Raw genomic sequence first — 26877 nt, forward strand, 5'->3', positions numbered from 1 at the left:
ACCCAGGCGCCCCAGCGTCCATTCCTATTTTTGAAATAAGGATACTACCTTAAATTCTAGAAGTTTATTGTGGGGATCCAATTAGATACCGTGTTAAGAGACTTTAAAGGATTTATATAAAGGATTGCAAAATCCTTTTGTAAACTATAAAATGCTTTCTAAGACTTATTTTTACTTGATTTTAGCCTAGTCTATTTATTGGTTGAATTTCCTTGAGGCTCATGAGTTAAACAAGTAATATAAAAATACGGTGTCACTGAAATAGTGAAATAAAAGAATTATGCAGAATAAAACCAAGAGGTTGTCATTGGTTGCATAGTTTTGATGCTTTGTGTATGAATTAAGTGCATAAATATGTATACACGTGACATACTATTTTTTTGGGTTGTATCAACATAGAGTCTTATATATTTGTGTTCTTTTTAGTTTGAGAGCATGTTTTTGATCATTCTGTATTAGAATATATAAATCCCTCTCATCCTCTCATTCTTCTTATAGCTGCATGATTTTTTCATATATTTTCATATTGTTGGACATTTAGCCTGTTTCCAGTCTTTCACTTTTATTAAAAATGCTAGTGAACATTCTTCTTAGATCTTATTAAACCATTAGTTAATTCTTATTAAACTATTTACTCTGTTTTATAGATACTGGGAGATAAAGCAGTAAATGTCTTGTTTATGAAATCTTAGACAGTTTCTGCTCAAGTCAGGATAGAACTTAGACTTAAAGGGGCGCCTGGGTGGCTCAGTTGGTTAAGCGTCTTGACTTTGGCTCAGGTCATGATCTCTTTGGCTTGTGAGTTTGAGCCTCGTGTCGGGCTCCGTGCTGACAGCTCAGAGCATGCAGCCTGCTTCGGATTCTGTGTCTCCCTGTCTCTTGGCCCCTCCCTTGCTCATGCTCTGTCTCTCCCTGTCTCTTAATCTCAATAATCAATAAACTTTAAAAAAAAATTAAAAAAAAAAAAAAGAACTTAAGTCTTAAAAAAAATTGTGGCAAAATATACTAGACCTTGGAGAACTTTTTCGTATGATCTTTGTGAATTTTGTTTGTTTTATTTTTGTTGTATTATTTGTTGACATATTTGTATGTCACTATTTGGATAGACTTTTAAAGATTAGTGTGTATGTTTCTTAACTCCCTTAGCTGTGATTGCTTCATACTTTTTCCTTGAGTAGTAACAGCAGTGCAACAGTAATGTCAGTACTTATGCTGGGCACTCTGCTAGGAGCTTATTATATACATAGTCTTATTTCTTCCTCTTAGTAACCCACTGATTTGGTGGTGGTCTCCAGGTTAAGCATTTTGAAATGGAGGATCAGAGAGGTCAGATCACTTGCCCAAGGCTAGTTATGGGTCTAGGATTCAAAGGTCCTGCTTCCAACTACTATGCTAAACAGTCTGCCAGGATTTCACTGAATCAGAGATGGTACTTTTATTAATGACATCACAAATTACTTTGTAATTTACTTGTATGTGTATATTTTGCTTAAAAATTTTTTTTTTAATGTTATTTATTTTTGAGAGAGAGAGAGAGAGAGAGACAGAGAGAGACAGAGTGCGAGCAGGGGAGGGGGCAGAGAGAAAGGGAGACACAGAATCTGAAGCAGACTCCAGGCTCTGAGCTGTCAGCACAGAGCCCAATGCGGGGCTTGAACTGGCGAACTGTGAGACTGTGACCTGGGCCAAAGTCAGATGCTCAACTGACTGAGCCCTACCCAGGTGCCCCTATTTTGCTTTCTTAATGCCATTAATAATTTCACCTGTGCAGAAATAGTCCATGCTTTATTCGATTTTGTAGTAAGTATAATAAAAGCAATATAGTAATTAATAAATATAAATGCTTATTGAATAGAATAATTGGTATTTTGGAGCGAAAGAGGCCACTAGATGGGGAATTGTTGTTGAATTCTATTTATTAACTAACAGAATAACCTTGGTAAATGAATGCTGTTTCCTCACTGATAACATAATATTGGACTAAATAATTCACTCTGTACTTAATCAGCTATCAGTCCTGAATTATATTAGTGTCAATAAGAACATTCGTCAGTGGTAATGTAGATGAATTGCGAAATGGAATTCTAGTAATGCTTCCCCTTACCTTGAGTAATAAGGTGAATACTTCTGGATGGGTTTGTTCATTCATGATGAACGCAAGATTAAAATGATCTATCTGAGTTGATGAGAACACCCAAATGCAGCCTCAAAGTTTTTTTTAAGCACATTGGAATATATGTTCTTATAATTTTATTGAAGGCATAGTTTTGAGTATTTTAAGTGGCCATCGGTGGTTATTTCTCAGTAATGATTATTATAGATGGAGTTTTAGTGAAGATATGGTTTCACATATTCTTTGTGTACTCTATGTCACTCACTTTTCACTTGAATGATAAAACTGAGGTCTAAGTGGCATAGTCTGGAGACATGTGATGGTCAGCTTCTTAACTCTTAGTGTCCTTAGTCTCTCCTTTTTAAGCCTTAAAATACAGTGGCTGGATGGTTGAAATAGATCTTTTGCTGGATTCTCAGCCTTAGAGACTGAATTCTGTATTTTTTTAAGGGGCGCCTGGGTGGCTCAGTCGGTTAAGCGGCCGACTTCGGCTCAGGTCATGATCTTGCGGTCCGTGAGTTCGAGCCCCGCGTCGGGCTCTGTGCTGACAGCTCAGAGCCTGGAGCCTGTTTCAGATTCTGTGTCTCCCGCTCTCTGACCCTCCCCTGTTCATGCTCTGTCTCTCCCTGTCTCAAAAATAAATAAAACGTTAAAAAAAAATTATAAAAAAAAAAAAGAAAAAAACTTAGAGTAAAGCAGAGTTAAAACATCAGCATTTCATCTCATTCCTGGTTTTTAACTTATAAGCATTTTTAAAAGGAAATATTTTTGGCCAATGTTTCATAATTGGCCAACAGAAGAGAATCAGTTGGTTCATCTTCCCGTGTGGATTTGTTGACTAAAAGTTCCTCTAGCTCCACAAAGTGAGCTTAGATCATAGGAAGCAATTGGGTGGTAGTGACTCTTAGTTGCTATTGATATGCAGTGGATTTCAGTCAATAGCCCCGTGCAGTCTACTCCATGCAGCACATTTTAAGTGTTCTCAGATTCATCTTTTTCTCTTATTTCTAGATTTACTGATTTGCTTGGATAGATCCAGAAACAGCATTGTACTTGGGGCTGCTTTCTGAGATGACACACCCCACCCTTCAGAGGAATTCATTTCTTTTTGGAGTTTGGATTTTGTTATTTTTATCTGTGTTCCATACTGTAATTGTCAGCTTTTAGAATGTAAATGCTCAAGTACATCCTGCCGCAGTGACTAAGGGGCATTATGTAAGGACTTACCACCACCCTACCCCCTTCTTTTTAGTATGTGGACATCACATTCCTTGGCCTACTATTTGTTTTGCATCTGTATTTCACTGTAACCCTAACAAGTTCATTCAAGCAGTGGTTAGACTGAGGTTAAGTGGTATTATGGTTGTTTGGCAGGATATGGCCATAAACACTTCTCTTTAAACACGGAATGGCCTGAGGTGGCTGTAATGTTCAATTGCATAATCACAGATTACACTTGACAAGCACAGGAATGAGTACACGGGCCACATACATCTGCAGTGAGAAATTGCCCCACAGCATGGAGTCTACTGTAGAAACCATCTGTAGAGTTCCCTTGAGTGTTTTCTTAGATAATTACCTTAATATCATTCATTTAATTGGAATGTTTCTGATGAGATGGAACTATGAATAGCATTTCAGGGTTTCCAGAAGCCTCCCACCTAACATCTAAAGGAATGAGTTAAAATGTTAGAAGTGTTTTAAAAATGTGTATGCTCCTCAAAATTTTGTCTGTTTTCTCCTCTCTTTCTCCCCTCCCTACTGGTATTTTTGTGACGTGAAATCTGTTTTATAAAACGTACCCTCAGAAATAATTCACTTTCTAGAGATTGGGTGGTGTGGAGTTTAGAGACATTCTATTTGAAATGCCTGGTGATGTGTCCATTCAGGGAGTCTCTGTGTGAATGTGAGGAACGGGTCTTCGGAGCTCTTAGATGGTACTGGAACACACTGCAGGTTACACTTGGGCAGCCGAGGAATGGAAATCAAGTTGCCGGTTACTGTGTGTGGAAAGGCCTTTCGGGCATATTATATATTCTTTGAGGCTAATGTGAATATTTAAAAGAAAAATTTTTTCATTTTTTATATATATATATGTATGTGTATATAAACACACACACACACATGCACACGCATATATATATATATATATATATATAGAGAGAGAGAGAGAGAGAGAGAGAGAGAGAGGGAGAATCTTAAACAGGTTCCACACTCAGCACTGAGCCCCACGTGGGACTCGATCCCACGACCCTGGGATCATGACCTGAGGTGAAAATCAAGAGTCAGATGCTCCACCCAGGTGGTCCTGATGTGAATATTTGTGAAAAAGTGTTTTACTTCCTTCATTACCATTTTCAGTATTTATCAGGAAACTGGATATATTTGATATGGGACTCAGTGTTTCTGTCGTCTTAATTTTTACTGAATGTTTTTATTGAACTTGTTTTTCAAGTAGGCATTTTAAATTTTTGTAATTGTTTATGCACGTTTCATGTGTTTTATTCAAACTGATTTGTCTATAAACTACTATAAACTATAGACTGGTTTGTCTATAAACTACTATAAAATACTTCCTTGTCAGAGGCCCCAAGGTTGACACTATAGATTTTTATTTGAAATGTTTATTATTTTAAACTAATTTTTTTTTTTTTTTTTTTTTTTTAGCAAAGTAATAATACCCCCGGTTTAAATACGAAGTAAAATCATAGTTCAGGCTTGAGAAGAAAAGTTCTTAAGCTCCACCTGTTGCTTTTCAGAAGCAGCCATTTTCAGGGTTTTCTTTTTTAACTGTTTCTTCTGGCATTTACTGCCATATGTCTAAAGAAGTTATTTTTACTCCTGTGGCTCGGCTTTTCAACTCTAAGCATTATCTTTTGACTATTTCCTGCAGAAGATAAGGATTTAACTTCCTGACTTGTCTTTCCCCATCCTCCCAGTGATAATTAAAAAAATTTTTAAAAAGTTTTTTTTTAAATGTTTTATTTATTTTTGAGAGAGACAGAGGGAGAGAGAGAGAGAGAGAGAGAGAGAGAGAGAGAGAGAGAGAGAGGTACAAGTAGGGGAGGGGCAGAGAGACAGGGTGACACAGAATCTGAAGCAGGCTCCAGGCTCTGAGCTGTCAGCACAGAGCTTGATGTGGGGCTCAAACTTGTGAACCGTAAGACATGACCCAAGCCGAAGTTGGATGCTTAACCGACTGAACCACCCAGGTGACACCCAGATTACTTTTTTTTAATTTTAAGTAAGCTCCATACCTAATGTGGAGCTTGAACTCACACATGCTCAACCGACTGAGGCAGCCAGGCACCCCACTCCCAATGATAATTTTATTGAATTTTTGGCCAAGCTGTCATTTAACGTTTACAGTATTATTTAAAAAAAAAATTTTTTTTTCTAATGTTTATTTAGTTTTGAGGGAGAGAAAGAGACAGAGCATGAGCGGGGGAGGGGCAGAGAGAGAGGGAGACACAGAATCCGAAACAGGCTCCAGGCTCTGAGCTGCCAGCACAGAGCCCGATGTGAACTCGTGGACTGTGAGATCATGACCTGAAGCCAAAGTCAGGACGCTTAACCAACTGAGCCACCCGGGCACCCCTGTAATAGTTGCTTCGTACATTTGCTGGAACTTTGCACACAAACTATCACATGATTTGCAGATAAGAAGTTTTACTTCTTCCTTTTAGATCTTTATGCCTTTTATTTCTTTTTCTTGCCTTCCTGAATGGCTAGGACCTCCTGTTGCCTAAAATGTGACAAGGACACACATTCTGCCTGTTCTTCAGCTCGGGGGAAAAACAAGTCAGTTTTTCACCTTTGAGTGTGATGTTGTTTTTGGGTGTTTTTCTTTTTTCTTTTTCTTTTTCTTTTTCTTTTTTCTTTTTTTTGCAGTTCATCAGTTTGAGAAACTTCTCTAACTCTTCCTAGTTTGTGGGAGTTTTATCATGAATGGCTGCTGGATTTTGTCAAACACCTTTTCTATATCTGATCTGATCCTATATTTTTCTCCTTTAGTCTGTTACATGGATTGATTTTCAAATGTTAACCAATTGTTGGGGGTAGACTGTACTTGCTCATAATGTACCTTTTTAATATATTATTAGATTTGATTTGCTAAAGTTTTGTTAAAGGTATTTGTGTCTATCTTCATGAGGGATACAGCTCTGTAATTTTTATTTTTTGTAATGTCTCTGTCGGGTTTTAGTATTAGCATTCTGCTAACCTTATAAGGTGAGTTGGGCAATGATCCTTCCTCTGTTTTCTGAAAAAGTTAAATTTCCTTTTTGAATGTTTGATGGAATCCACCAGTGAAATCATCTGGAGTTGTTCTTTTGCTGCTTTGGAATATTTTTGACAACAGATTTACTATCTTTAAAAGGTAAAGGGCTAATTAGATCTTCTGATTCTTCCTGTGCCAATTTTGATAGATTCTATTTTTCTAGAAATTTATTTGCTTTATGTAAGTTGTGTCAAGTATTCTCTTATTATCCTCTTAAACGTTGACAAGATCTCTGGTGGTATATGTTTTTTCATTTCTGGTATTGGTGATTTGTGTTTTGTCTCTCTTTATTTTTGATCTAACTAGAAGTCTGTCAGTTTTGATGGTAATTTTAAAGACCTGTATTTTGGTTTTGCTAATTTTGTCTGTTGTCTGTATGTTTTCTACTTCATTGACTCTGGTCTTTATTATTTTCTTCCTAATATGTTGGGTTTAGTTTGCTCTGCTCTTTATGATTTCTTAAGATAGAATGTTAGGGTCATGGTGATAGATAGATCCTTTTCTATTTTCTTGAATTAAGCATTAAAGTTTTAAGTTTCCCTTTAAGTACTATTTTAGCTACATCCCACAAATTTTTATATGTTTTACTTTTGTTGCTATTTGGCTCAAAATATTTCCTAATTTACTTTTTCGATTTCATCTTTGATCCGTGAATTATTTACAAGTGCGTGGTTTGATGTTCATACATTTGGAGTTTTCCTAGGTATCTTATTATTACTGATTTTTAGTTTAATTCTGTGTTGTCAGAGAATATACTTTGTGTGATTACAATCTTTTTATGTTTATTGAGACTATATGGTCTTTCTTGGTAATGTGCCACATGCATTTGAAAGGAATGTGTATTCTTCAGTTTTAGATTTTCTGTGAATGTCAGGTCAAGGTGGTTGATAGTGTTGTTCATATCTTCTATGTCTTTACTGATTTTGTTTTTTTTTTTTGTCTAATTCTATCAATTGCTGAAATGGAGTGTGAACATCTGTTACTGTAATCATATCATTGTCTTTTCTTTCCTTTATTCTATTTTTGCTTCTACTTTGAGATGCATATACATTTATAATTGTTACGTCTTCATGATAAATTGTTCCTGTTATAATTATAATGTTCTTTTTTCTCTGGTGATGGTCTTTGTCTTAAAAGTTGATTACAAACTCAGTGTGCATGGTAGGGCTAGTGTCTGGTATTCTCCTCTGGATGATTAGCTTGGGCCCTGCCATTTCAATGACAGTCCCCAGGTGCCAGTTTCTAGTGATCTTTCATTCAGGTTGGCCACTTTCTCCTGAAGAGTCTTCCAGCCTGCTGGCTGTCTAATGGAGCTTGACACCTCATGTTTTCAGTGCAGGGAGTCATTCCTACCCTCACTTATGCCTGGCCAGATCTTCTCATTAGTTGCATGCAGATTAAACCCCATTTTCATCCTTATTAGTAAGTTGCTCAGTTGTGGAATTAGGGAAATTTCCTTGATGCAGACCCTTAAACCGTACCAATTCTTTTGTTTTCAGCCTCACCCCTTAATAGGATCTCAGTTTCTTAGCCCTTCTGGAATTCTGCATCATTAACAGACCTTCTTTTTTTTTTTTTTTTTTAGTTGAAGATTCTTCTTGGTGGCCTCTGCACTCCTCTGTCTTTAGCAGTTAGATTTCAGCTTTGTCCAGTTTGCTGAATCATTTTCCACTTACACATTGGTTTCTCATCTTTTGGAATTTTGTAGACATCTCTTATATGCTGTTGTCTCTTTTATTTCCATTTATTGTCATTTCTGGAAGGAATGGAAGCAGGCATATATTCAGTCATCTCCTTTTTTTTTTTAACAATTAAAAAAAATGTCTGTTTGAGAGAGAGGGAGAGCATGCATGAGCGTATGCATGGGGGAGCGACAGAGAGAAGGGGAGAGAGAGAATCCCAAGCAGGCTCTGCACTGTCGTTGTGGAGCCTGATGCAGGGATTGATCTCTGTGAGATCATGATGTGAGCCAAAATCAAGGGTCGGATACTTAACTGACTGAGCCGGCCAGGTGCCCCTTAGTCTCTACTTTTATCTACTTTCTAGTTTATTTACATGAGGCTTTTTAATTGATGTATGTTATTGTTAAAACTGATCTGCAGTATGCAAAACGCTAATTTAGTGTCCTTTCTTGCCATGTGTGGAAAAAAAGAAAGTGTGTTTGTATGTGGGGGTGTCCATTATATTTCAGTGATGTGAGAACTGATGTATTTCTTGCTGTGGATTTCATTCACATTAGAAAGTGTTCGTGGTGTTCTACCTTCTTTGTGTTTGGTTTGGTAGACACTGTTTTCTTTCAAGCGCCTTCATTTTGAAAATGAACACATTATGCCTGTCGTATAAAATAGGAGATTCCTTGACCTAGAACTCAAAAGTCATCGAGTTGCTGTTTTAATACGGGTAAGTGGTTTAAATACACTGCCAGTTTCTTCACCTATAAATGAGAAATATAGACTTAACAGGCTTGTTAAGGGTATCTTCCATGTAAAATCAAAGACAGGAAAGTCTTTAAAAAATTACACAGTGGGGCATCTGTGTAAATTGGTGTATTGAGTAATTAATGTGTTCTTGGACAGTCAGGGATTAAACTATTTGTGTTTATGCTCTTTGGAAATTGAATGGTTCTTGCAAATAACTTTTAGTATTACATTCTCCACGGTGGAAAACTTGCCCTATGCTTTGCCAAAATAACGCTTATTTCGTGACACTTTCACAGCCTGGGTCTAGTCCAACGTGAAAGTAGAATAGACCACTCCCTAAATGCTGTTATCGCTGAATGTTGTTATTTAAAAGAGCCTCAAGAATTTACCTCTAAGTTGCCCCATGTTCAACCTGGTATTTTGGGATGCTTTCTAAAGACACCTGTTAAGTACTGGTATTATCACTGAGGAAGAAATTCTGTGTTGAGATAATCGTCTGCCTCTGGCGTTCCAGCTCATTGTAATTTACCTAGAGAATGGGACCTTAAGGGAATAGGTCCATTGAGTTTTTTAGAAGGGAGGGAAGAACAGATCTAAAATCTAGAGCAGTGTCAGGGATAGGAGGCCTTGATAGAGCGGCATAGCTGTTAGCCTTGGGAAGCAAGGCCGTGATCTCAAGTGGAATATGGGTAATATGGATGTTTTACAGTGCTTTTAGATCCAGCCATGTCTGCGCTCTTAATCACCATAATAACTTTCATGGTTATGGTCATATTTGAGAATAAGGTCCATGGCCCTTGAAGACCAAAGATCTAACTACTCGTGGCTTTAGCAACATTTAAATGCTGTTCACATAAGCCTCTTAAAGCATGTTTCAGATGTGAGAAAAAATGGAAGTTTTCCCACTTTTAATTGGGAGAGCAAGAAAAAAAAAGAACGTTAATACCTAGCTATTATGATTACACAGTTGATATTTGGACAAAGTGTAAATTATAGCATTCATTTGTGTGTCACTTACTTCATGAGTTTGGAGTCCTCCCCTCCCCCTCTGCTCTTGTTTAGTGTATTTAGAAGCACCTAGACTATGGAGGAAATGGCATATTTATAGTGATTTTTGTCAATTTGGGGATAATGGTGATCCATACACCAGATATGGTGTGTTTGTTTTTTTTTTTAAATAAAAGAGTCCTGTAGCTATGAACTTTTACATTTGTTGACATGAGGTGTAAACAGCTTCAATGCTTGAAAAATGAGGATATTGGTTTAAGCAGCTGTTCTAGTGCATTTGCTCATGATCTTTTTGGTCCTAGAAATATTTAAAATAATCTCAGTTATAAGGTGGCATTATTATTGAATTGAAAAGTCCTGTTTTGTTACTGTCTTGGCAACTGCAGTGTGATGATTTTGTGGACTTCTCATCTACTTTGTAGAACTCAGGTTGCAGGTTCTTGGCGTCCTCGTCTCTGAATGTGTTTCACATTCTGTTTGCCTGATTCTTTCATTTTGAATCCATGAGATTCAGTGGGATACTGTGGAAAACAATTGCATATGTGTTTTTTAAAGACCGGGAGGTACCACTTGAGCTCTCTTTTATTCTGTTCTCTTTTCTTTTTTTGTTTTGTTAAACCTTATTTTTTAGGGCTCTTCTTTTAGAAAAATCACCAATACGGCAAAGTAAATGAAGGCTGTCTTTGAATTGCTTGAATGTCAAAACATTTTTATTGTAAGAGGAAGCCAATCCTACTTAAAATTTTTCTTGGCTAATTAAAGTTTAGGATTTTAATGAAGTTGTACTTAGCAATAATTATGTTCTGAGGTAGGTGAGTTTTGGAGGAAGAGTGGTGATTCTGGTTTTCCACTGTGCTTTCACTGAGGACCAGGACACCAAAGGTAAGAGTCCTGTGTACTTTGGTATTGACACTGTAATTGTGTAAGCCAAGTGTTCTGGGTGGTTCCAGGCTAGCCTTCCTTTACATGGGTGGTAGAAAGTGGTAAAACCAGACAGAAGGCTTCAGAATCTGGATAAGCAATGAAAATGGCATTGCTGTGGAAACTTTGTCCCACCTTTTGTAACTATGGAACAGAAAAGCAACAATAGCCTAAACAAATTTACATTAGAACACGTTCAGAGGATGTAGAAAGGGGAGAGATTGTTTTACCCAGCAGTTTTTACTGTTTTTACTCAGTTTTGTCAGTTGTCACTCACTTTAAGAACATCTTACTATTGACTTTTCTTAGGATTTACTTACAAAGGAGCCATGTAAAATTGCACCGAGTTTCTCTCTGCGTAAGGGTTTTTATTAGGAAGAATAGCTTGGTAGATGCTACGGCAATTTTAAAAGCACTAGTCTGTTCTTGACTTAATTAAAGGGGAGAGTATTTTAATTTGTTCAGCAGCAAACACTAAGTGCCCATATGTGAAAAGGGCTGTCGGTTCTCTGGGGAAGACTGAGATTGGCAAGTTGTAGCCCCTGCCCTGAAAGAGCTCTAGGCCTGTTGGGAAATCCGACGCGTGCGTAGTGATACTAGAGTGAAGAGAGCTCCAAGAGGGGCCCGCAGACTGGGGGTTCAGAGGAGGGAGAGAGACACTTATTTCCCTAATGGGTGAGGTGAGCAGGCTCAGTGAAGCTTCGTGTAGGTGGTGGTATTTAAGCAATGTCTTGCTGGGTGGGCATAGAAAGTTCTAAATGTTGAGGCATGGGTAGGTGATGGGGACAAGAACTTCAGATTTGCTCTTATGTCTAGCTTGGAAAAGTAAATAATAATAGTTGTAATAATACTAATACAAGCATTTGCTGAATGCCTAATTTGTGATAATTATTTGTTTCAATTCATTTTCTCATAACAACGTAAGAGCCCTTTGAGGTAGGCAGTACTATCACCCCCATTTTACAGATAAAGAAGTTGAGGTATAGATAGATAGGTTAAGAAACTTGTGTGAGGCTATGCAGTTAGTAGAATTTGAGCTAGTTTCAGAGAGCTCACCCTTGCTGGCTATGTTGTACTATGGAAAATATAGCAAAAGTGGCTTGGGGTCTGTTATGTAGAGCCTCAAATGCCCACACGAATAATTTAATATATTGGAAGACATTTTTTTTTAGTGGTTCTGTACAAGAGTTGTAAACATACTCTCTTACCTCTTTGAATGTGCCATGCTTTACTGCTTTTGAAATGCCTTTCCCGTGTTACCCTGCCAGCACCTACTCAGTTTTCAGTGTTTGCTTCTATATCACCTTTCTGTGGGGCTTTCCTCCCTCACCGAGGGAGAAGAACCCTCGTGGAGGTTCCCGTGGCTCTTCGCCCCCACACCTTTAATACAGTGTTCGTTAGGTGGCAGGATGGTTGTTGACTTTGTTTTTTTTCTCACCTAGACTGTGAATTATGTGAGTATTGGGATTGTGGGTCCTTTTTGTGTCCCTGGTGTTAGGTTCATCATTGTAGCCGAATAAAGCTCAGATAAATCACAGCTGATTGAAAGGGAGGGTGATAAATTGTCAGGCATCATACTGACTTTCTAAATTGCTTCCCTTCTGAGTTACAGGTGTTTGAATACCTAGAGAAGAGATAAATAGATGATGCAATTTTTGGTTGACTGGGTTCCTCTGAGAAAGAAGGAGAAAGATTATTCTGTATTTGGGGTTGCTGGGAACAATTTCTGGGAGGGCCAGGCTCTAGGCTGGGCCCTCACGGAGGTGTAATGTTGAAGTTGGCAGAGGGGACAGGGCACGCCGGTTGGGAGAACAGCGTGAGCAGAGGACAGAGATGGGATCAGTTATGAGATAACACTACCTGCCCTGACACCTGAGCCTCTCAGCTTCCTGCCACACCCACTAGAGCATTTTATAGTGCAGAGAATCTCTTGAGAGCCCCGATTTTCTTTATAATCTGCCAGAAAGATGGATGGGCCAGCAAAACATTTGCCATGTTGTGGTTTGAATTTAAGGTAAGTTCCTAACACACATGGAATATGAAATTCAGGTGTGCACGATGCCTTTTTGGTAGGAAGAGTGCTGTAGAAAAACAGGCCCATTTGGTCTAAATTAAACTCGCCCTCCAGGAATTCCTTAAAATCTTAAAACAAGTAACCTTACATTTAGCTGGCATGTGGTCAGCCCGACTCAAGTTTCATTTGACCGTCTAAGACCATTAGGAACGTTGAGACTGTGGCCATGACTTGTGCTGTTGAATTCAGCTTCTTGCCCTTTCTCTGGAAGCATTCTGGCTGTGATGCGGGGACCGAGGAATTCGGTATTTAGGAGATATTTGGGAGAGGTGTGGTTAATCGGACCCATGGAGAGGAACTCGTTGAAGAACTCTCGTAATAAATGAGAGTGTTAGAATGCAGACAGGGTGTCTTTGTTAAGAAACCTCTTCCTACAATTGAAAACCTTTTAAAAGTGTTTCTGAGGCTCAAGCCAAAGTACTGCAAATGATGCCATGAAACTACCGATGCTCCCAAATTAAAAGCTTTCTCCCTCACTAAGTTCGGATTAATAGTGGCTGTGTTTTTAAGAGCGCATGCCTAACAGGGGAGGGACAGTCTTTCCCAAGATGGTCAAGGTCTTAGCTCACCATTTTACTGCTTGATTGTTCTGGGACCGTGGGCCCTACCATGGGTAGAAGGAAAGGCTAGAGGGAAGAAGGTTTGTCCCTTGTGTGTGGCCCATCCATCCTAGTGTCCTCTTTACACACAGTTGCTGGATTTAGTTTCCCTTTTCTATAGATTACTGAAGATCTTAGGGTTGTAGATGTTTAAACATAAGCTTCATGAGGTTAGGAACTTGGTTTTGTTCCCTAAAATCTCCCCAGGGTCTAGAATAGCATTGTTAAATAGAAATTTAATGTACGCCTCTCTGTATTTAAAAATTTCTGAACTTCTAGAGGGCGCCTGGGTGGCTTAGGTTGGTTAAATGTCCAACTCTTGGTTTAGGCACAGGTGGTGATCTCTCGTCTGTGGGAACGAGCCCCGCGTTGGGCTCTGCACTGACTGCACGGAGCCTACTTGGGGTCCTCTGTCTTTTGCTCTCTCTCTGACTCTCCCCATCCCTCTCCCTCTCTCTTTCAAAATAAATAAATAAAACTTAAAAAAAAATTGAACTTCTAGTTGCCATGTAAAAGTAAAGCACAAAGAGAAGAAATTAATTTGAATAATACATATGTTTAATCTAATATCCAAAACATTATCTTCTTAACACGTAATTAGTATAAAAAATTACCGAGACATTTTACTTTCTTTTGTCCGTACCGGGTCTTCAAAATCCAGTGTGTATTTTATGTCTCAATTTGGACTAGGGCCATTTTGAATGCTTAATATAAGCTACATGTTCCTCCTGCTTATGGTATTGGGCAGGACAGGTCTGGAACTGTGTCTGGTCTATGTAGAAGCCCAGCAAATATCTGTTACGTGAAGGAAGAAAGGGAGAGAGGGAGGGAAGGAGGAAGTGGCAAAAGTTAAAAGATGAGTAAACAGAGGGACATTATTTGACTTGTTTTGGGGTGCCCTAGTGGTTTCTAGCTAGAACAGCAACTGCATGATGAAAAATACTGTACGTTTTTAGTTTAAGATCGTTTGTAAATGTGTTACCTCACTGATACATACCTTCCACACTGCTGTGTAGACAAGTCAAGTTTTAACAGTCTTTAATGTATGGGTGGCCTGGACGAGGCTTAACTAGGTTCAGTGAGTGTGTGGTTTAACCAGACTTCAAACTCCGCTCTTCTGAGTCCTAGTGCAGTACTTTGTGCTCACTGCATACCTCCCATCTGGTTTGTGTTACGTGTGCACATACTTCCCTGTGAACACTTGTTGGCTCTTAGATATGGGTAGATGCTAAACGCGATACACTGAATAAATATTTTTAACACAGAACTATTTAAAAATAGTAAAGGTCAGATCTGAAAGTTTGTTTTTAATTCAGTAATCAGACAGGAATGGGTACTGTGGCCAAGAAAGTTGTGTGTGTGGCTTCTCGAGCTGTTAGGATCTTCTGAATTATAGAAAGCACATAAAAATGTGAGTGAAAAGATAGTTTATGACAAGGTATGCATACATGTGTTTGAAACTGTCCCTCTGTGTAACCATTTTATCTGTCAAACATTTGTTCCCTAGTAGGCATGTGTCATGATTTTCTGTTCTAGCACACGGAAAAATGTCTTGTTTCTTTCACAGAGGGAAAGTGACTTCAGCATAATAACCCTCCAGTGCTTGAGTTACTGGATTTTGCAGCTTTCTTGTTTCTCAAGCTATTAAAATGGTTGGTTTTATTGTGCTTAACTTTTAAATAAAACCCTAAGGCAGATACTTTTGATATGATTCAGTTTCTTATGGCTAAAATGCTGCAGAGCAGTTGAGGTCAGTTTCTAGAGCATCAGTATGATGTTATGGAAACATCTTCTTGGATAGAAGCCAACATTGATCACATTTGTATCTAAATCCTACTCTGCAGAGCCTAGTGTGTTAGTGAGGTATCAGTGCACCATAAATTCTTTATGCAAGGTATTCAAATATTTGAATTTGTGAGAAACAACTGTAACTTACAGAAAATGGCAGTGTAATTGTAAGGTTTTCCCACAGTGAGAAGATACTGCAAAATATTTTGTTCACTGTTTCTCAATTAAAGACAATATACCACAAATTTGAAAAAAGTAGTGCAAAAGTTAACTCAGCAAAAAATGTGTATTTAGGTCTTTGTCATAGCAAAAGCCACCACTTGGATTTTAATTGATCTAAGCTGTAAGCAAAGAAGTTAATTCTAATTTATCTTGCATGTATGGGAGATCATTCATAAGGAATTTTCTACAAAACCGCATGCATGTCATTATCCACCAGGTAGGCTAAGGGTTTAAGTGTGGATAACTCCTACACATACTTCACCTTCTGCTTGTGGAGCCTGGGGAATGCTAGGAATTCACAGAGGTGAATTCTTAACACGACCGAACCTTACCCTTTCTGTGCCATCTTCCAGACTCCAGAGGCTTGCAGTGTCACACCTGCTCTTCTTTCCCAGCTGGGTGGCCTAGAATCTGAATAAATGGAGGACTGGAGGTCCTCCCTGCAGAAGGTGGTGGAATCTTGAATACACTTAGTTCACGAACAGCGGAAGACTGAGGGTTTATTTAGAACAGCAGTTCCCAGCCCTGGCTGAACATCAGAATCATCTGAGGAGGTTTGGGGCCTTAAAGCTGCCCAGACCCATCTGTTGCACACCAAAGTCTACCTACATTTCAGCTGTGCTTTTAATTTCTGAAGAGCTTTCTTGAATCTCTAATCATGGTGTGCCTTACATTTTTTACCACCGTACCTGCTGATCAATAGTGATTTCTGATGAATCTCCAAAATACTCAGGAAGGTTTGTTTGTTTCAGAGACAGGGAGGCTTGGTAAAGGGTGAAATAGGGCAGGTTCCTCAGCAAGAAGTCCTGAGAGGAACAGAGCCCTAGGAGGTGGGTAGGTCATGGCAGCTGGAGAGAAGAGGGACAAGTAGGCCAAAGGTTGGAGCCTGTAAGGGGAGTGAAAGAAGTGGGTTGTGCCAGGAGTCCTTCTGAGATGACTCAGGGGATGTGGGTTTAGCTATCTGGAAATTGCGTATCTTCGTAATTTGGATATTTCCCTTTTCCCATTCTTTGTCAGAACAAGGAAGAGACATGATTGATGACCACTGCTCAGAGAACCTTTTTCTTCCATTTGGATTGGTTTTAGGATAGTACTGTTGGTAGGAAGTCTGACATCTATTTTAAAGTGGTAGTTTTGTCCCACCACTGCTTTTATATTTTACATAGTCTTGGATACACAAGGGTACTTGAAACTCCTGTTTCAGATTTCCGGGAGATTGCTGGAGACAAGCTGGATGCCTCATGTTTTGGAAGACTTGGTGTAGTTTCCTTCTTTTATTTGGTAGTAGCAGCCTTTGGTGTCATACTTCTTAACTTGTTAACTGTAGACTAAGTTATCTATTAATTCAAAGGTGAACCTTTGTTGATAATAATATTCAGCTGTTATCAGAGCCCTTCCATTCCTAGGTTTGATATGCTGACTGCAGTGTGGTGTTGTTGGTGTGTGTATTTCATTGTTTGAAGGGCCCAGTTGAGAGTGTGAAAGGGAATTGATGTTCTGTGGAGTAGTGCTGTCACTGATGCTGGCTTTTGATTTCCTGGTATTAACCTGTAAACATGCGTCCCTTCACACCAGTTGTCAAGATGCAAAACAGTAGATCAGAGAATAAATGCACTTTTTTGGGAGGGTGGGAGCATTGTTTAGGACTGAACCACATTGTTTAGGACTGAAATCTGTTATCTGGCATTCCTCTGCTTTATAACATTTCACATAAAATATGACTGTGAAAAAAATAACAATCCAGAAGCCTTTTTTGATAAAGCCTGAAGATTTAAAATGTTATAGCACTTTCATTTCCCCCGCTGATTATGAGGATCTTTATTGGAGAAAATTGTGGAAACTACAATAGAATATAAAGAAGAAAATAAAGATCCCCAGTAATTCTGCAACTCAGCAATAACTGTTATTAACATTTAAACTATTTCCTTTCAGGGTTTTCTTGTGTATGTGTGTGTGGGAGGGGCGTGCATACTGTTTTTTATCCTGTTTATGAACTTATTATGAGCAGTTTCCCATATGAATAACTGTTCTTCAAAAATATGGTTTTCATCGGTTGGTCTGTTGCCCAGATATTTTCTTTACTTTGGAATTTTGGTGGAAACACCACTCAGAAGTTGGCTTGGGTGTCTTTTATTCCTCCACGATGCCTTTCCTTCCCAGAGTAAGTTGAAAAAATCTCCACCGAGATTCCACAGAATGTTGATTTCAACGGTCCTAGCATACCTACCGTATCTTGCTTCATGTAATTTTTTGTGTACACATCTAATTCTTCATCTAACATTTATTGAACCAGCCCTTCCTTTGTAACAGGTGCTATGCTGAGACCTCACAGTACAATGGTAATGGAAAGGAAATAAAAAGCAAAACACCGTCAGATAGTTTTGTGCCTGCGCCCAGGATATTGGCCCATGGGCTGGGGATACAAAGATATTATTCAGGTAATCACACAGTTGAATGTTAACTTGCAATTATAAGGGTTTTTAAGGAGAGGTAAATGGTGCTTATGAGAACAGTTCAAATGAACAAAGACAAGGTGTTTTATTTGACCACAGATCTCATCTGATCCAGGTCTTAACTTTTATAAAGGTCTGTGCAACCAAGAAACACCTTGTCCACTCAGAGAGCCCAGTGTGGTTCAGTGCTCTGCTGTGGTTGAAGGGCACTTGGGTTCTTTGTGCTCAGCTCTGAACAACCCGTGTGCATTCTAAAGAGGGGCTCACGTTAGAGAAGATTTTAGAAAAGATTTCAAATATGGCCCAGTTAGAAAAACTATAGCAAGTGCTTCTGAGGAAGGGAAGACAGGAGGAGGACATTTTAGTTGTTGTCCAATATGGAGCCATTTATCGAGGTGTATAGAAGGGATTCTGGTAGTTGATGGGAAGAAGTGAGATTGTTCTGCTGGTTCCCTTTCCATTCTAAGATTCCACATTTTAAAGATTATCTGAAGCCATTCTTTATGTGGTTGGTACCAAGAGGACCCTGAGGGTTGTTTTCAGCTTATGTAAATTTGGGTGTAGAGGAAGAGTGTCCACCCATCTCCCTGCCGAGTGACCCCTCCCATCTCCATCTTCCGGAAGTTTGAGGACCTGATGAGCTCCTGCAGGCAAACAGTATAAGAATTCTCATAACACATGGAAGAAGTCTGATTCCCTTAATATAGCAAAAGGCCATCTTGCTTCCTATCTGACTCCTCTCTCCTTTCTCTGTCACTGAGCCTTGGTTGTTTCAGTGATGGGGAAATTTCTTATGTAAGGCAACTTTTGTCCTTTGGTGCCCTTACTGTTTCTTTTTCTTACGCACTTCTCTCTTCTTGCTAAAAAAAAAAAAAAAAAAAAAAAAAAAAAAAAAAAAAAATTAATTAATTCCTTTTTTAGGACCAGCTAAAGTTACCATCTGTAGAGTTTTTCTGGCTTCCTAAAGTTAGTCACTTTAGAACACATCCCTCTGTTATTATATTGCTGAAATTTTTTATTTAGTTGTTTAGCTTGCTCCTTTGGATTGTAAAGTATTTGGAACTATGTATTCTGTTTGACTTTTCAGTGCCTGAAAGGCACTCAAGAAATGGCACACTCAGGGCATTCAATAACTTTTGAGTGAATGAATATAATTCCTCATTTGCTTTATTGTACTGTCCCTTATTGTGGCCTTACTGTACTTTACTATACTGTACCTTATTGTGGCTTTGACATTTGACATCTGTGAGACAAATAGCTGAACTTTTGATTGGCTGATTAACACCTTAGAAGGTCTGGAGTACAGTTTTCTTGAATCCTTTATTAAAAATGCCAACAGAGAGGATGTTGTTAATGTGGTGGGACATCCTCGTTTCCACAAAACCACTTTGTATCTTGGGTGACCTTTTAAACCTCCTTCAGAGTTATCAAATTGACCTCTTGCTAATGTAGCATTATGTATCAACTGTACTCAAAAATTTTTTAATTATAAAAAGGATAAAAAAAGGTTATTAAATTGTTGTAGTTATTTTCAAGAAGAGCCACATATTAGTTAGTGTGCTAGGTAGTTTTACCACAAACATTTTTCCTGCGTCACTCGTTGGCTATAAGGTAGTTTTGGCGTCAGAGGTAAAATAAAGATAAGAGGGGGATGTTAGAAAGGACATAATGAAACATGAAAAATTCGGTAAAATTCATTACTAATTGTTCCTTCTTTAAGAAGTATCAGTTTTCCAAATTCTAGGTCACCTATTTTTACCCGGGTGTGTATTGCACTGTGAGAGCCTTCTACAATGTTGTTCATTCTTGGCGTATTGTGACATGTCCTTTGATAGTCCAGGGTTGTGTGGGAAACGGAGAAGAAATACTGATGTAATACTGCAACTAACAGAGCTTTATTGTTGTTGTAACCGACGTGTTGTCATTTTCTGGTACAGCACAGTGTGCAGTCTGGCATTTCGCTCTTATTTCACACCTCCCGTTGGCTTTATCACCATATTTTCTATCAGGTTGGTGTCTGTAGTGATCATTGCTGTTTTAAGACCGCCATGGCTACTGGCCACCGTATAGACCGTTATGGGGGCTAGGTGACGTTTACATAATAAAAAAGGAACTTTGTCAATGGAGAAATGAAAGCAAACTGACCACCAGCTTTCAGTACAGTAACTGTGCTGAAGGCGGTTGATTCTTCAATGGTGAAATGAAACCCAACTGTCAACCAGTTGTTTTATCGTAAATGAAACCAAACTGCCAACCAGTTACTCTGTTTTTTATGGAAATTGCCTTATGGCCAATTGTTCACAAGGTGAAAACACGAAAGTGCTTGCCGCAAAGACGTCTGTGGCAAAGGTGCCCATGGTGAAAATACCAGACATGCTTTATCAGGACAAAAAAGTGAGGCTGAGAGAAAATGGAAAATTACCATTTTTTATTTTTATTTTTTGAATTGTAAAGAAGTGATAGGCATTTACAGAAAGGTGACATTAGAATTTGGGAGTGAAGGAAATCCGTACTAAGTTCCAAAGAAAATTGTGTGTGCCCTGTGAGCAGCTCAGGAACATACCGTATTCTAATGCGGTATAGAGCTCCTAGTTGGCCAAGGCTGGTTTTTATAACCGACCATGCTCACGTGTGCAGGAGTTGCTTCAAAAAGAGCTTGGCGGTTAATCAGCACTGGTAGTCTGGTTTTCCAGCGCTGATCAGACCCTGCAATATCTGATACGCTTAAACAGAAATTTCCGAACATTGATGTCTACTAGAAAATGACTTGTTAACAATGAGAAATCTATTTCCAAGGGAACAAGTATTTCATACTGTGGTAAGAGAATCCTGTTCCCAGCTGGTACGTTCCCAGGGCAGGATTGGTTTCTTCCGCTTTGGCCAGGTTTGCTTTAGGCCACTTCACTTTTACGAAAGACCTGTGTTCATACCTGTTTTCGCTATCTGAAAGACATCCAAAGAGGGTTTTTGCTTTCATGAAATGGAAATGACTTTTTTTGCTTTGCGCCACTTCGGCTTATGAAAAGTTTCATGAGAAAGCTCTACTTCTGGGTAGCAGGGGAAACCTGCATTCTCTCCAGAAAGCTTCCCGGTACGCGTGTGCATCAAGGCTGGCAAGGGTGGATAGCGTTGCTGATGCTCCTTTGGGCGGAGCGTAGGACTTGCTGCCCAAGTGTGTTCTTTGTTCCCTGCCAACATACCGTCCTAGATTTCTTCAAGTTGTTCTACTGGGCACGAATCCTTTTTCTCAGAGCTTCTGGCTGATTCCAATCAAAATGGGGTGTGCCTTCCCTTGCTATTCTAAAGAGCTTCAGTTCCTCCGTTTGTAAAATTATGTCGAATTCATTTCTAAATGTTGATTCATTAACTGGAACCCTCTGTAAGGGATTATTACTTTGTAGATAGTGGTTGTGTAAATTGGTTCAGTTCTTAGAATGTTGTGTTCTTAATCTCTTGTTCCATTGATGCACTCTCTGGACTTGATAATTGATACCCAGATTTTTGTTTATAAGAAAGAACTTTCTTACTTGAGAGACTTTCTCTGGTGGGACTGTCTTCTATCCAAATTTGTTCTCTTATTCTTCACCTCCCCTAACCCTAACCTGTATACATCCTTTGTAAAATGTTCCTTAAAAATCAGCAGTGAATAAGATGACCTTTGTCCGTAAGCACACTATTTAATTGCATATTTGAATTTAATGATTTTGGATTCAGGTTTGATTTAAGTGATGTGGATTCCTATTGCAAAAAACCCAAACATTTTAGATATTCCTGACACTTGTAGTTGAATAATATGCTCAAAGCACCTTCTATAGCTAATTTTCTTTTTGACTCATTAAGAGGACTTCACCTGATAGATAAGCAATAATTAGAAAGATAGCTTAAAAAATTTGTAATTTATTTTGCTGCTACCTCAAAAGAGGAAAGTGTTAGAACTTCTTTAAAAAATTCTTTCTTTTTTTTTTTTTTTTTTTTTTGAGAGTGAATGTGTGCCCACCCATATGTGCCTGTGGACAGAGAAAGGGCAGAGGGAAAGGGAGAGAGAGAATCTTAAATGGGCTTCATGCTCAGCGGGAGTCTGAAGCAGGGCTTGATCTCATAACCATGAGATCATGACCCGAGCTGAAATCAAGAGTCGGGACACTTACCAACTGAGCCATCTAGGACGCCCTAAAAAATTTTTTTTATGTGTTCAATTATGGGTACAACCTTTGGGGATATTAGTCATGTTTTATAATTGGGCTGCACTGTATAAGTATGAAAGAGAAAATACACGAGGGCATAATTATAGCCAAATGTGCAGTTATATTGGTCTCTTAGAGATGGAGCCTGAATAGGACCCTTGGGAAATTTTCCTGAAAAGAATCCTTGATGATCTATATTTTTATCAAATCTAAAAAATACAGTTGACTTTTGAACAGTGTCAGGGTTAAGGATGCAGACCCCCTCCCCCCGCCCCAGTTGAAAATCTGAGTATGAGTTTTGACTTTCCTAAAACTTTATTAATAGCCTGCTGTTGAGTGGAAGCCTTACCACTAACAAAAATAGCCAGTTAACACATATGTTGTATGTTATACATATTACATACTGTATTTTTACAATAAAATAAGCTAGGGAAAAGAGAATATTGCTAAGAAAATCGTAAGGAAGAGAAAATACATTTACAGTACTGTACTGTATTTATTGATAAAAATCCATGTATAAGTGGATCTGCACTGTTCAAACCTGTGTTATTCAAGGATCAACTGTAGACTTCTAATATTGTCAATAAAGTAGATATAGCGTAATAACAAAGAAAAGTAATCTGAATTTTGGCAATTGCCTGAAATTGCCAGGCACAGAATATATGCAAGTTGTTTGGTTTTGTGTTTCCAGAGGCCAGTCCCCTCGTTGAATTTTAGATAGGCCCATGCTACGATTGTTAATTCCTCCAACATGACGTAATGAGCCAGGCCTTGGATTGACATTTTAAAATGATTCAAGAGCTGTCCTGCTGTGGACTGCACTAGGATTCCTTTCACTAAGACCCCTCCCTTGGACTTTATCCCTAAGAACCAGACTGTGTGAGCACCAGGGTCATTTCCCGTGGCCCAGTGTGTGGAGAGATTTATATTTATTAAGTACCAATTATGTGCTAGGTATTTGCTGGGTACTCTGTATATATTATTTCAGTTAAGCTTTTTACAACTTGAAGATTAAAGAATTAGTCTCTGCATTTCAGTCATGGAGTAGTAACTTGTCCAGGGACCCACTAAAGGTAATTACGTCTGAAACTTGGCGGAGCCCATGCTTTTTCTACTCTACTGTGATAAGCTGTACTTGGGGAGGGGAACACCGTGGCTTAGAGAACATTTCCTGTTCCCTTTCCCCTAAGCTGCTGGGATCTCTTTTGGTATACATGAGCTAGGCCAACATGATTATTAAAAACAATTATTCATTGATACACCAGCCATCTAGTCATCCATCCATTCATCCATGCATCTAACAGATATTTATTGAGTACTTATTGTGGGCCAGGTGCTGTGTGAGAACCTGCAGATATGCTGGTTACCAAGTCCTCTCTGCCTTCATGAAGCTTATACTCGATTATCCAAAGACTCATTATACAGTGAGTATGGGGGTGGGAGAGAGTGTCTGGATTTCTCAGCCCGATATCAGTCTCATAGGAGGCCCTTAACAAGTGTGTTTCTTTTGCCCCCTTTCTTTTTACCTAATTTTTATGTGCCTGGTCAAATATTATCTCTTGTTTGTTCATTTATGGTTGTACTTTGAATTGTTGACTTGGATTTGTGTGTTTTTGTCAGTTCATTCAAGATCAGTCTGTTAATCTTTAGGAATCAGCATGTTCCTCAAAGCGATTTCATCTAAGTGGTCAGTTACTCTCATTTTGAATATTAAGAATGTGGTATGGGGTACAAACTTTCAGTTATAAGACAAGTAGGTTCTGAGGGTCTAATGTATAACGTGGTGACTATAGTTGATTAACACTCTATTGTTTAACTGAGAAGTTTTTTTAAAAAAGAGGTAAATATGTGAAGTGATGGTTGCATTAATTACCTTGATGGAAGGAATCATTTCACAGTGTATACATACATCAAATCATCATGTGGTACACTGTAAATATCTTACAATTTTGTCTCTTATACCTCAAAGCTGGAAAAAAAAGGCGGCATGATAAAAATGGTGTGACTTTTTTTTTTTTTTTTTTTTTTTTGCTAAAATGTTAGCTCTTTACTTCTTGTATAGACAATAATCCTAACTACATTGTATATACAAACTTCTATACTGTTTTCAGTATCATTGTTAATAATTTACCATATGTTATATTACGTGTCATTTTAAAAGGTTTATTATATTTTACAAGGTGAGATAATGAGTTAATGCCAAAACTCATTAACTGGAGCGTGAAACTGAAGATTCTGTTAAGAAATTCATTGAGCAAATGTTATTTATTACAGAGAATCTTGAGTTAATCTTATTTTTGTAAGGTTTCTTCTGTAGGTTATTTTGTATCTCTTGATAAATTTAAATTATCTACTGATAGATGTTCAAGTTAAGCTAGATGGACAAATGTCATAATGCCCATTTAGAGCTGACTGTTTCCTGAACTGGTCTCTGTGTGGCTTATGGATGGTTTCAGACTATGTTGAAGATAAATATTAATAACCTCAAAGATCGCTTGAATGTAACTTTGACCGAGATGTTGTTTTTGAGAACAGTGTAGTTCATGGTATGGTGGTGCAGTTTCTTATTTTGACTTTGATTCCATTTTTCTCAGTCATCACATCTCATTGTTTTCCAGGCGGTCTCTCCCAAACTCATTGATTGCTCTGTTCCCACTCTCCTGGAAAATTGCCGCAGCCTTGTTACTAGTATTTCTTTATTCATCACCCTTCCTCTTTCAGGCTCTCTTCCACATTACTGTTGAAGTTTCTTGGGGGGAAAAGAAAAAAATATGTATATGCACGTGTGCTTGCACACATACCTAAAGGCACATTTGGTTCTGATTGTGACAATCCCTCATGAACCTTCGGTAGTTCCTCATTTCCTTGTTGCCTACAGGCAGGCAGAGCTCCTTAGCTGGTTGTTTAGAAACTTCGTGGAGTGGTTCCAGCTTTCCACCACTGACCCCTGAGTCCTTCTTCTTGCCTTTCCAGTTGGTGCCAGCCAACGAATTACTTTCTTTGCAATTTGGTTGTTAGTGGTGCTTTGTTGGCATTATTTGCCACGTATGGTATTCAGACTTTTGTCCAGGTAGCCTTTTAAATGTAAAAGCCTCTATTTCCTCTTGTTTGAACACCTCACGCAGGGACATGAGGAGGGAATTCTCCAACTAAGGTAGCAGAGTTTGCTTTCTGTGCTTTATAAGGTGTGAAAATTTCCCACATAGATTATCTTTTTTTTTTTCTTGAAAGTCTTATGGCCTAAATGGAATTAAATAACTGAAATTTAATGTTAGTTTTTTAGAATGACTTGTTGAAGGCTGTTATTTTCCAGTTTAGGCACTTTTTGGAAGTTCTAAGCTATTTCTCTACTATTATGTTTTTCAGATTCATCATTAGAATTGTAGCATTTTCTTTTGCAATAATATTTATTTGTAACTATGTGAGGTGATGGATGTTAACTAAAATTATCATGCTGATCATTTTGTAATATATACACATATCACATCATTAATGTTGTACATCTTAAACTAATACTATGTTATAGGTCAGTTAGATTTCAATAAAACTGGGGGTAAAAACCAAACACACACAGTCACTCTGCTAGCCTACCTCTCCATGTACAATGAAAATGATCACAAAACTTCATAAGGCATTAGCACCAACATGGATTTAAAAAAAAAAAAAGCTTCAGTGGCCTGATAGAATTGTAAGTCATTCCTAGTTCATCTGAATGCTTCTCTGTATCTGAAGGTGAGTATTCACACTACAGTGACAACTCTGACATGCCCTGTGCCTATAACTGACACTACTAGGATGATGAGATTTACTAGTTATCTTTGTAATCTTGTGATGATCGATCCCACACAAGTTCACCGATGCCAGAAATGGTGGTGAGGGAGGGATCTGGGTCCCTGGCTATAAGGCCAAAGCTAGAGAAGACACTGAATGGATAGTAAAGCCAGTCCATGTCCTGTGGCTCTCAGGGACAATTTCCATATAGTCCTTAGAATTTAAGTGTTTCTTTGTATGAAATTTAATACTTAAAATGTGTTTCCACGATTTATACTTTTTGTTTACTCAAATATCATGTGCATTGTAGCCTTTTCTGTCTTTCTTCTGTTTCGTCCCCCTAATTGCTTTTCCTCTCTCTTTCTCCTGACCATTGGAAACTTATTTGTTCTTCCTTGATCCCGTTGAGTTGATCTTATCAGTTTTATGTTCTTTTGCCATTTCTTGAAGTTGTACCTACCAGCACTTTGGTTTTTACATGCCCTTCACCATGAGTTGGCTTGTAAACTTTTTGAGAGGAGAGTCTGCCACTGGATCTTTGGAGCTCTGCAGGTTTTTGCTCAGAGCCTTATATCTAATTGATGTTTGAGAAGTGTTTGAATTATAGGGGTGCCTGGGTGGCTCAGTGGGTTGGGCATCTGACTTCAGCTCAGGTCGTGATCTCACAGTTTGTGGGTTCAAGCCCTGTGTCAAGCTCTGTGCTGACAGCTCAGAGCCTGGAACCTGCTTCGGGTTCTGTGTCTCCCTCTCAATCTGCCCCTTCCCTGCTTATGCTATGTCTCCCTCTTAAAAATGAATAAACATTAAAAACAATTTTTTTTAAAGAAGTGTTTGAATTATACAAGGGAGGAAACAATCAGCAAAACTAAAAGACAACCTACTGAATGGGAGAAGATATTTATAAATGACGTATCTGTAAAGGGTTACTTTACAAAATATATAAAGACCTTAACCCAACATCAAAAAATGCCAAATAATCCTGTTGAAAAATGGTCAGAAGACATAAAGAGACATTTCTTCAAAGAAGGCATACAGATGGACAACA

At 38.4% G+C, this 26877-nt stretch overlaps 1 protein-coding gene across 18 annotated transcripts in view; it reads left to right on the plus strand.

Moving 5' to 3' along the window:
* SIPA1L1 (signal induced proliferation associated 1 like 1) overlaps nucleotides 1–26877 on the plus strand; it is a 364598-nt gene that overhangs the window by 40272 nt on the left and 297449 nt on the right. For 2 of the 18 annotated variants that reach the window (XM_078448063.2, XM_078448065.2), the window contains one exon: nucleotides 17735–17862. The exons of 14 other annotated variants lie outside the window; for them this stretch is intronic. The gene's annotated coding sequence lies outside the window, so the exon portion shown is untranslated. Of the gene's footprint in view, nucleotides 1–17734; nucleotides 17863–23394; nucleotides 23486–26877 lie in introns of all 18 variants that reach the window. 2 more of the 18 variants (XM_078448064.2, XM_078448062.2) reach the window with 1 other exon arrangement.

This window comes from Panthera onca, chromosome B3 (assembly GCF_046562875.1).
Source record: "Panthera onca isolate mPanOnc1 chromosome B3, mPanOnc1 haplotype 2, whole genome shotgun sequence".
Classification (NCBI taxonomy): domain Eukaryota; kingdom Metazoa; phylum Chordata; class Mammalia; order Carnivora; family Felidae; genus Panthera; species Panthera onca.